The sequence below is a fragment of the Lactuca virosa genome, chromosome 4, assembly GCF_052849685.1.
Source record: "Lactuca virosa cultivar CGN04683 chromosome 4, Lactuca_virosa_CGN04683_v6, whole genome shotgun sequence".
In the NCBI taxonomy this organism is placed as follows: domain Eukaryota; kingdom Viridiplantae; phylum Streptophyta; class Magnoliopsida; order Asterales; family Asteraceae; genus Lactuca; species Lactuca virosa.
Window position 1 is genome coordinate 280,800,727 of NC_136429.1, and position 10,622 is coordinate 280,811,348.

Consider the following 10,622-nt stretch of genomic DNA (forward strand, 5'->3'; position numbering starts at 1 on the left):
AGCACATATAACACATAACATACAATTGTTCCTATATATTAAACTCACCGTGAAATAACCGGGGGTTAAAGTAGTAATTTGGGCAGCACTTCGACTCTAAATATGACTTCCTTCGTTGAAAACCGGGAGTTTTCTTGAAAACCGGGCCCTGCGAGGGTTGGGCTTCGAAACCGAAAAGATAAATTTTTCGGGCTTCTCGGGAATTTCGGGGCGTGTTTCGGGCGTTGGAATTAATCCAGGGGCTTCGGGGGATATCAAAGTGGTGAAAATATGGAAAAAGGGTGAAAAAGGGCAAATTTCTAAACTTTACCCCGGAGATCTCGCATGCACTATTTAAAGTGCGAAGGTCCGGATCCGAAGCGAAGGGAAGAAGGCAGGTGTCTGCGAGGCTCGGACCAGCTGGCTGCTTCGGCGAGGCTCGAATGCGAGGGTCGGACAGATGTGCGCTTCGGATTGGTCGGATGACGCGGCTACTTCCTCGGTCGAATCAGGAAGCAACACGCGGGTCGGGCACGAGGGAAGCATGCGAGGTTCAAGTGACCGGCTTCGGACACCTGTGCGACACGCGTCGCTTCTCGAATGCGCCACGCAGCTGCTTCGGACACGTGGCCAGCTCAGAGCGAGGGTGACGTGGCTGGCACTATTCATGCGAATTTTCTCGAAAATTGTGCACAATCTTGTAAAATCCATAACTTTCTCATACGGGCTCCGTTTTTGACGTTCTTTATATGCACACATAGGGAAAATTATGCTCTACAACTTTAGTTTAGACTTCATCGGAAAATTTGACTTTGTTTTTATATTATTATTTTTAACAGACCGGGACTGGTAAATCTGTTAAAAATTCATAACTTCTTCATCCGACGTCCGTTTTCATCAGACTTTTTACCATTGTACTACTATTGAAGAGACCTTCGATTCTCGTTTAGGTTGTGTCGGCTAAAAATCACTCGATCTAAAATTCAAGTTCTTAGCTGTCTACTGCTAAGTTGAAACTTAGAAAAATCATAACTTCCTCATACGAAGTCAGATTTTGGCGTTCTTTTTATCAAAATTCTCGGTTTAACGAATACTACGACTTTCATTTAGATCACTAAGGATAAAAAGTAGTTTATCAAAAACTCACTTTTTACGTCATTCGGCACCGTGCCGGTTTTGTCGCGGATCTTCGATTGGTCATAACTTCTTCGTTACAACTCGGATTTCGACGAGGTTTTCGCCTACATGTTTCTAACGAGATTATCTACAACTTTTAATAATAAAATTTTACTTATTTCAAATTTTATATTTTCATTAAATTTCACTATTTGGCTTTTAATTGGAATCTCATAAGACTTCCAAAATTTATGAGTGATTCTAAACATAGTTTTACTTCATTTCTAGTAAAAACTATCTGTTAGAACTCAATACTCAATATCACATAATATTTCATAATATTATTTACTTAGAACACGATTTCAAAACGTGTATGTTACACTGAGGTATCTGATGGACCAGCCGAATCTGAACATGATACAGCGTCGTTGGTTGGACGTGGTGAAGGATTACGACTGTGAGATCCTTTATCACTCGAGGAAGGCCAATGTGGTGGCCAATGCTCTTAGCCACAAGGCGGACGCGGCTCCGATTCGGGATATATGCCTGAGAATGACAGTGATTACTCTGTTGCTGGAGCGGATTCGGGAGGCTCGAGTCGAGGGTATGAAGGAGGAGCGTCGAAAGTGTGAGTGTGGATCATAGGATAGGTGGCTTCATTTGATTATGACAACCCTGGGTTGTTGACCCTGCATCGGAGGGTCTGGGTTCCTTACTTGGGCGGTGTACGCCAGGTTCTGATGAAGGAGGTTCACAAGTCGAGATTCTCCATTCATCCCAGGGCGACAAAGATGTATTGGGATCTTCGCCCTGAGTATTGGTGGCCCTGCATGAAGCAGGACATAGCTTGGTATGTGGAGCGATGCTTGACTTGTCGGAAAGTCAAGGTCGAGCACCATTCACCTCATGGAAACACGCAGCCATTGGAGATTCCTGTGTAGAAATGGGAAGACATCACTATGTAATTCATCACCAAGCTTCCCAAGACCGCACGTGGGGTGGATTCTATTTGGGTTATCGTGGATCGGTTAACCAAGAGTGCACATTTCATCCCGATTCAAGAGAGTATATCAGCTGAGAAGCTAGCCGAGATTTACATCTGCGAGATAGTAGCACGTCATGGAGTGTCAGCTTCAGTTGTATCATATCGAGATGTTCGCTTTACTTCCAGATTTTGGAAGCGGTTCCATGACGAGATGGGTACTCGTATCCACTTCAGTACAACTTTTCACCCGCATACTGCTCGGCGGAGTGAGAGGACGATTCAACTCTAGAGGACATGCTGCGTGCGTGTGTATTATATTTTGGTGGGAGTTGGGATGCGTATATTCCGTTAGCATAATTTTCGAATAACAACAGTTATCACGCTAGCATAGACCGACCTCCATTCGAGACACTCTACAGGAGGAAATGTAGGACCCCACTCTGTTGGGGCGAGGTCGGTCAGAGAGACATGCGTAGTACGGGAGTGGTACTCAAGACTATTGAGATGATCCAGCAGGTTCGGAGCAGGCTCTAGACTGCTCAGAGTCGGAAAAAGAGCTATGCCAACAAGCGTCGGTCGGACCTTGAGTTTTAGGTAGGGGATATGGTTCTCCTGAAGGTGTCACCTTGGAAAGGTGTCATCCGGTTCAGGAAGCGGGGCAAGTTGGGCGCCAGGTACATTGGTTCGTTCAGGTTTTTGGCTCGGGTGGGCCGGGTTGCGTATCGACTGGATCTGCCAGCCGAGCTTAATCAGATCCACAGCACTTTTCACGTCTCCCAACTATGGAAGTGATTAGTGGATGACTCCGCAGTTGTTCCCTTCGACGATATTCAGTTAGACGACGCCTAAACTACGTTGAGAAGCCTGTGGCGATTCTGGATCGGAACACAAAAACTTTGAGGAACAAGGTTGTGCAGTTAGTGAAGGTGCAGTGGTTGCACCGCAAGGGCTCAAATTGGACGTAGGAGCCAAAGGAGGAGATGAGGGAGCATTATCCAATATTATTTGAGACAGCAGACTTCAAGGACGAAGTCTGAGACAAGTGGGGGAGAATTGTAACGCTCGGTCCTTGGTATGTATTTTAACTTATAATTTGTTCATTTTTATCAAGCAACTCGATGAGTTTGAGGCCCCAGACTCGTCGAGTAGAGATTTTGTGGACCGCGGATTTTAAGTGACCGACTCGACGAGTTGGGAGGCCTCAACTCGACGAGTTGGCTGGGTGAAATGAAACCCTAATTTCGGGGTTTTGCACCCTATTTAAACACCTTAACCCCCATATGCTGGCCTCATTTCCAGCCTCCATCGTCCCAAACCCTAGCCTCGAAACCCTAATGCACTTTTGAGAGTTTTGAGCCAATTTTTGTGCATGCTTGGTGATTTTGAAGAAGAAGGAACTTGAAGGAGGAGCAAGGACGTTTAGAAGGAATGTAGATCCAGAAGCTGGGCTGCATTTCTGATTCACTTGAGGTATAAAGCTTCAACATTATTTAGTTTATGCTTAGATCTCCTATTTAGGGTTATTTTGCTTGTTTTGGTCATGTTGGAGTGTATAATGGAAGTTGGATGTCCTTTTGAGGCTAAACATTCCAGATCTATAGTCTTGAGGGGCTCTCATGGTATAAAGGAGCCAACTTTATGGCCCTAAAATCCCCATGGAAACCCTAATCCCTTGTTTGAACCTTTTAAGCTCCATAAGGTCATGCAGGTGAGTAAAGTTGGAGAATTGTCACACCCTCGAACCAGACGGCGGAAACGTCCGGGGGCTTGGTGTGACTTTCAACATTGTAGTATCATTACAGAGTATATAATTGTAACATAACATCATCATCATCACACATGTAATATAACAACATTCATTGTTTACATCGAGTATTGTATTTGAATATTACATGCCGAAATAGTTAGAGTATGATGAAACAAAATATATCAAAATATCCATTAGTTTGTTTCGTTCATCCTGCTTCAACGGTTTCCTGAGAATACAAGTTAATTTAAAAAGGTCAACATAAAAATGTTGGTGAGTTCATAAGCATGTTTGTGAAAATGATTTGTATAACTTTGAAACCACCAGAAAATCCTATATTTTCTGAAAATTGTTTAGTACGTTTGTGTCAGATCTTGTATTAATGCATGTATGTTATTGTTTATTTGACTAAGAGGGTAAAGAGAATGTAGAGAGAATGTAAAGAGCATGTAAAGAGAATGTTCCCAGACAACCTGATGTTGTCTGTAAAAGAGAAAGCTGCCATACCAACCCCCGAGGTTGAGTACCAGTACGAAAATGTTTCCAAGTAATCCAAGAGAAAAGAGAATGGTCTTCCGTAAACTTCATAACGTTAATTCCTCTAAGTGAGCCGTCATAACCATACTAAATAATGACAATTTCGCCTGTCTTGGCGTTGTTGGACGCCGATTTTGATTATAAGGTTTTGATTATAAGGTTTTTGTCACCCTAGACTGAGTTAGTCTAACTGTAGCGAACAGCTCAGGTGTGGGGTGTCATCCCCGTATAGATCTATACACAAATACCCGCTCTCCCTCCAAGAGACTCTGGTTATAACTACAGGCTACGATCGTACACTTAATAGGTGTCAACCGATAAAAACTCACTAGATCCTTAATCGAATTTACGCGAAGAAAAAGTATAAACTCATTCCAGGCCCAATGATCCATGTAAGTGAACCACTAAGGCATCGCTAAACATGTAAATCATTTCAAGACCCAATTGGAATGAGATTATATAACATGGGCCCGAAATATATGTGAAAAGACAAGGCCCATTTCACATGTAAGGTATTTACAGGCCCAAATAGCACGCAAATAGTATCCAAGGTCTGTCGCACATGTTAATGGGTCAACGAGGCCCAATAAACATATAAATAGTATACAGGACCTATCACACATATAAATGGGCCACTAAGGCCCATTAATATGAAAATGGTAAAATTAATCCGTTTGTTAGTTTATCGATGGTTTTGGTTCAAGTATTCACTAAAATAGCATAAAAACCCACTTTTTGTAAAAATGACGTTCTTGGCCCAATAAGCCAAAAAATTTCAATTAAGGCCCAATTTTTGTAAGAGTAACACTTTAATCTCCATTTTGTTCAAAACTTGTGTTGATGACTAGTTTGTGGTAAAAATAACATTTTAAACCCATTTTTGTCAAAAGTATCCTTTTTGGCTTGATTTTTGTGAAAACACACAATTTTCTGGTTTTGTTCTTTTCTGAGCTAGTTGTTGGAAAATTTGTAGAAAAATCATCGTAAGTCGAAATTTGGGTCCGTAAATTCTGGAAGTTTGGAAATTTTGTCTAATTTGTTTACAATGTTTCTCATAATTTTTAATGGCTTCTAACAAGTGTGAAATTTCTCACCTTCACAGGCTGGTCCGAAAATATTTCAAATCTGATAGGCAGTTTTGTAAAATTCGCCAACAATTATAGACAAATCGTATGAAAATGTGAGAGTAGTCATTTTAAAGGTATAAACCTGAACTTTTTGGATGTAAAACAGTTTTGAAAAATATTATCATTTAGGTGGTCAAAACAGTTCTAGATTGGACCAAAACTTTTCTGTGAAGGGCTGATTTTGAGTTTTAGTTGATAGATCTTGGAACACAACACTCATTTTTACTATTTTAAGTGTATAAATCTCAGATCTACTAGTTTACATGTATTATATGTGATAACACATACTTTTCTCAAGGTTTTCATGTAGATCCAAGTGATCAACTTAATATTCTTAACATATTTTTAGATTTATGAAGTAAATAACACATAACCACCAAATAAATCATGAAAAACACACATATTCATGCATACACACATAGATCTACACAACACAACTTGTATTCTCCCCCAAAACAAAGTAAAAATCAAAAATAGGGGGTATGAACTCACCTTGGGGTGATGGATCGGTTTTGGTGAAGAAGTGGAAGAAGATTTTTGATCCTAGCAAGCTTTCTTGAGTAGATCTTGAACTTAGATGGTTCAAAAGGTTGAAAAACTTGATGAAGACTCTTGAAATACACTCACAACTCACGAAATTTTTGAGGAGAAGAGGAAGTTCTTGAGAGGATTTTTGGAGTGTTTGAAAATGGAAATGTGTGTGTGTGTGGTGCTCTCGGCCATAACTAGAGAGAAAGAGAGAAAGAGACTCAAAAATGGTAATACATGGTGAATTACTCCTAGAAACATGTGGGTTAATCACTTGGGTTACCACTAAATATTAGTGAGGTGTCACCTCTTAGTTCCATGGAGTTTCTCTTTCTTTTTTTATATATATAATATGAAGCCCAAGTAGATGTTTCTCGGCCCATTGGGAAATTTAAAATCACTTATGGCCCAATTTAGCCCATTAGGAATAGAATGAACCATTTTAGGCTCACATGGCCCAAAATGTTAAGTTTTATGAGTGTGGGTCCAATTAGAACCCAATTAGGGTTTATAGGCCCAAAGTAGTTCAAGTTGAAGGTTTATTGGTCCATTAGGCCCAATGTGAGCATCCTAGTCCATAAAGACTTGGACCGGGATTTCTAGGGTTTTCGACTCATAGTTGAACATATGAGATGTATTTGAATGAGCATAGAGTATGATATTCGCTTAGAGTACAAGTTATTACACTAGGCGAATGATTACATGAGAATAGAATTTCCTAGCAAAAATGCTAGTTGTGACATCATCCCACCGTTAGAGGGAATTTCGTCCCGAAATTCTTTCGACAGATAGGTTCATGAATGAGAGAATAGGTGAGGGCACTTCTGCTTTATCTGATCCTTTTATTCCCATGTGAATTCCGGTCCACGCTTAGCATTCCATCGGATCTTCACAATCGGAATGCGACTTTGTTTAGTACGCTTCAATTCCCTGTCCATAACTTCAACCGGTTCTTCGACGAACAGGAGATTCTCGTTTACTTCGATCTCTTCCAAAGGAATGACAAGAGTTTTGCCTGATAGGCACTTTTCCAAATTTGAAACGTGGAACACGGGGTGCATATTCCTGAGCTCTGAAGGTAGCTGCAGCTTATAGGCTACCGGACCAATTCGGGCAAGAATCTCGAACGGTCCGATGTATCGCGGGTTCAGTTTTCCCCGTTTCCCAAAGCGAATCATTTATTTCTGGGGAAAGACTTTCAATAGTACCTGGCCTCCGACTTGGAATTCTAGAGGTTTTCGTCATTTGTCAGCATAACTCTTCTGTCTGTCTCATGATGCTTGATGTCGAGTTCTGATTTTGGATTATCTTCCTTATCGTTTCGCGAATGGTTTTTGGTCCTGTGAGAGTATTGGCGAGTGGTCTGCAGTTACGACCATAAAGAGCCTCGAAATGAGCAACCTTGATGCTCATGCGACAGCTGTTATGGTATGAAAAATCAATCAAGGGCAACTGGGTATCCCATGACTTGTTGAATTTAAACACCCAGACTTAGAGCATGACTTTGAGTGGTTGAATGGTCCGTTCGCTTTGGCTATTGGTTTGAGGGTGGTAAGCAATGCTTATGACTAGCTGTATTCCTATAGCCTTCCAAAGTGACTGTCAAAATCTTGAAGTAATCCCGTTATCTCGATCCGAGATAGTAGATACCGATATTTCATGGAGTCTCACGATCTCCTTGATATAGATCCCAGCTAATCTTTCTGTCTTGTTTGATTTGTGTATTAGCAAGAAATGGGCAGATTGGGTTAACCTATCGACAATCACCCAGATAACGCCCAACTCAACTCTTATAACAATAAGCTTCGTCTTTTGACTTCAAGAGTTCTATCCATCCATGCAGTGTTTCCTCCGTGATATTCTCCGGCTTTGATGCCTTCAAGGTCGTTCGTAGATGTTGACAGTGTTTTGTTCTTGCTTCGTGAGCAGATGAGTATGTTATCGATGAAAACAATTAAAAAGGCTGACTAGGAATGGTTGGGAGAACTCGGTTCGTAGGGTCCATGAATACCGTGGGGGAATTCGTTAGACCGAAGGGTATCACAACGAATTTGAAATGGTCGTGACAAGTTCGGAAAGCAGTTTTTGGAATGTCCTCTTCTCGGACTCGGAGCTGATGGTAACTGGATCTTAGATCTATTTTGGAGAAGCAACTAGCTCCTTGAATCTGGTCAAATAGGTCGTCAATCCGAGGGAGTGGGTATCAGTTTTTGATAGTGAGCTTATTCAATTTCCTAAAATCGATGCACATTCTGAAGGATCCGTCTTCTTGAAGAACAAGACCGGAGCTCTCCAGGGTGAGAAGCTTGGTCCGATGAATCCTTTGCTCAAAAATTTTCTTAATTGACTGGATAACTCCCGAATTTTGGCGGAGCTAACCTGTAAGGTGAATTGGCAATTGATGTGGCTCTCGGTATGAGGTCGATTAGAAATTCGACCTGTCTCTTTGGGGTATTCCCGGAAGTTCTTCGGGAAATACATCCAGAAAATCGCATGTTACTGGAATACCTTGTATGCCTACTTCTTCATTGGTCTTGTCCACAACATGAGCGAGGAAAACGTAGTTCTTCTTGTGCAGGCACTTCTGTGCCTTGATGCACGAGGTAGGACGAGGATTGGCGCCAGGTTTATCACCATGGATTATTAGAGTTTCGTGATTGGGAAGGTGAAGGCAAACGGCCTTCTCACGACACATAGTATCAGCACGGTAGGGGCTTAACCCAACCATGCCGATTATCACATCAAAACTCCTAATATTTACTGGCATTAAATTTTATTTGAATTGAATGGTTGTTTAGTGTTAAGGTGTACTCTACATAAATATCCTAGGTTAATTCGGTTTTCCCATTAGCCATCTCCACCGTGAAGGCTTCATTTAGCTTCTGGGGTTGTTGTCTTAGTAAGTGCTCGAATTTGTTATTAACGAAGCTTCGCTCAGCTCCACTACCGAGTAAGGTGCAAGCAAAAGAGTTGTTAAGTGGGAACGTACCAGTAACAACTGTCGGGTCTTGGACTGCTTCGCCTTGACCCAAGGTCAGGTTCCTTCCTGATCCTTCTGCTCCTTGATTGTTAGCCTTGGGGCAATTGCGCCTGAAGTGACCGGTTCCTCCACACCCATATCAAGTGTGACTGGTCTCATCATTGGTGTTGTTGTTAAGGTTGTTGTTGTTTTTGTTTGGCTGACGATTCTGTTGTGGATAAGTTCTATAGTATTTGGTGGTGTGATTCTTTCGGTTGCATTTCTTACAATGCAGCTCCCGGCAGGCTCCCTTATGATGGAAATTGCACTGGTTGCATTTTGGAAGGCTTCCAGCATATGGTCTGGCTGATGTTGGTGTAATAGGGGTCATGGTCGCACGAACAGCAACAACATGTTGCTTCTTTGAGAACCCTTGAGTTAGCTGTCCCTTTCTCTTACTTTCAGACTTTCGCTTCCTGCTGTTAAGCTTGGGGTTTTGTGTGCCTTGATAAGCCCTCACTTGTTGGTTTTCGTGCTCGTTCCTTTGGCTGGAGTTGTCGATACTGTTTCCACCTCTATTGGTGTTGTTTGCGTTGAGTTGTGCCATGGCAGCGGTTATTGCTGCTGTTACAGCAGCTTGGAATGTAGCAGAGTCCATCTGCAGGAGCGGTGTCTCGTGGGTGTGCTTGTTATTTCTGTGGGATGACATTTTCCTGCTGCATGATGATAAGCCAGATGGTAAGTAGTGATCGTTATTCCTGGTTGTACTCTATAAATTTCACGTCTTGTCGCATGATTCACAACGTTTCAATCTACATCCCTATGATGTATTTATGGTAGTAGGTAATCGTGGATTTGGCATGAATATTAAGTCTATCCCTAGAGTTCATAGATTATTTTGGTTACGAGATCTTTGAGTATCTAGCGGTTTCAGGGCTTCAGTTGTGCATATGAAATGAGGAAAACACAGTATTGCTTCATTAGTAAATACCATCTTAGCACGCGAAAGAGAATCATAACAAATGGTAGTGGGGGGGAGTTTATCCTAATCGTGACGGAAAGTGTCTGGTGGTGGTTCTGATGAAGTGGATGATGGGTTTTTAAGCATTCTAACACTTCCTAAGTGTACATGCAACCCTAATAACCTTGAATCTATGTTTTCTCTATATACATGCAAATTTCGTTTTCAAGGTTATTTCCTAACTAGCATGGCATGGGGATTACATAAAACATAAAAACTAGTAGAAATACATACCTTGTTGTTGCTTGGATTCCTTTAAGACTTTGTGAGCCTAGCACCCCAAATGTTGTGCCTCAAATGCTTCACACAACACCACAAGACTTGGAATAACTTGAGATAATACTTCTAGCACTCAAAATCGGTTATGCCCTCTCTAGTAACCCTAGGTCACGATTTTGCTAGCCATAGGGTTCCTTTTATAGTGTTGTCACAATTAGGGTTTACACATGAATGCCCTTAATTGTCATGACTCTTGATTTCTCATGACCCATGGGTTTGTAACTCCCATAGACTATCCATGGAGCTCCATATGGTTATAACCAAACCCATAAACCATGGATCATTAATCCACCATAAAAGAATTGATGATTGTCATAATCAACCCTATATATTTAATTAGTCTC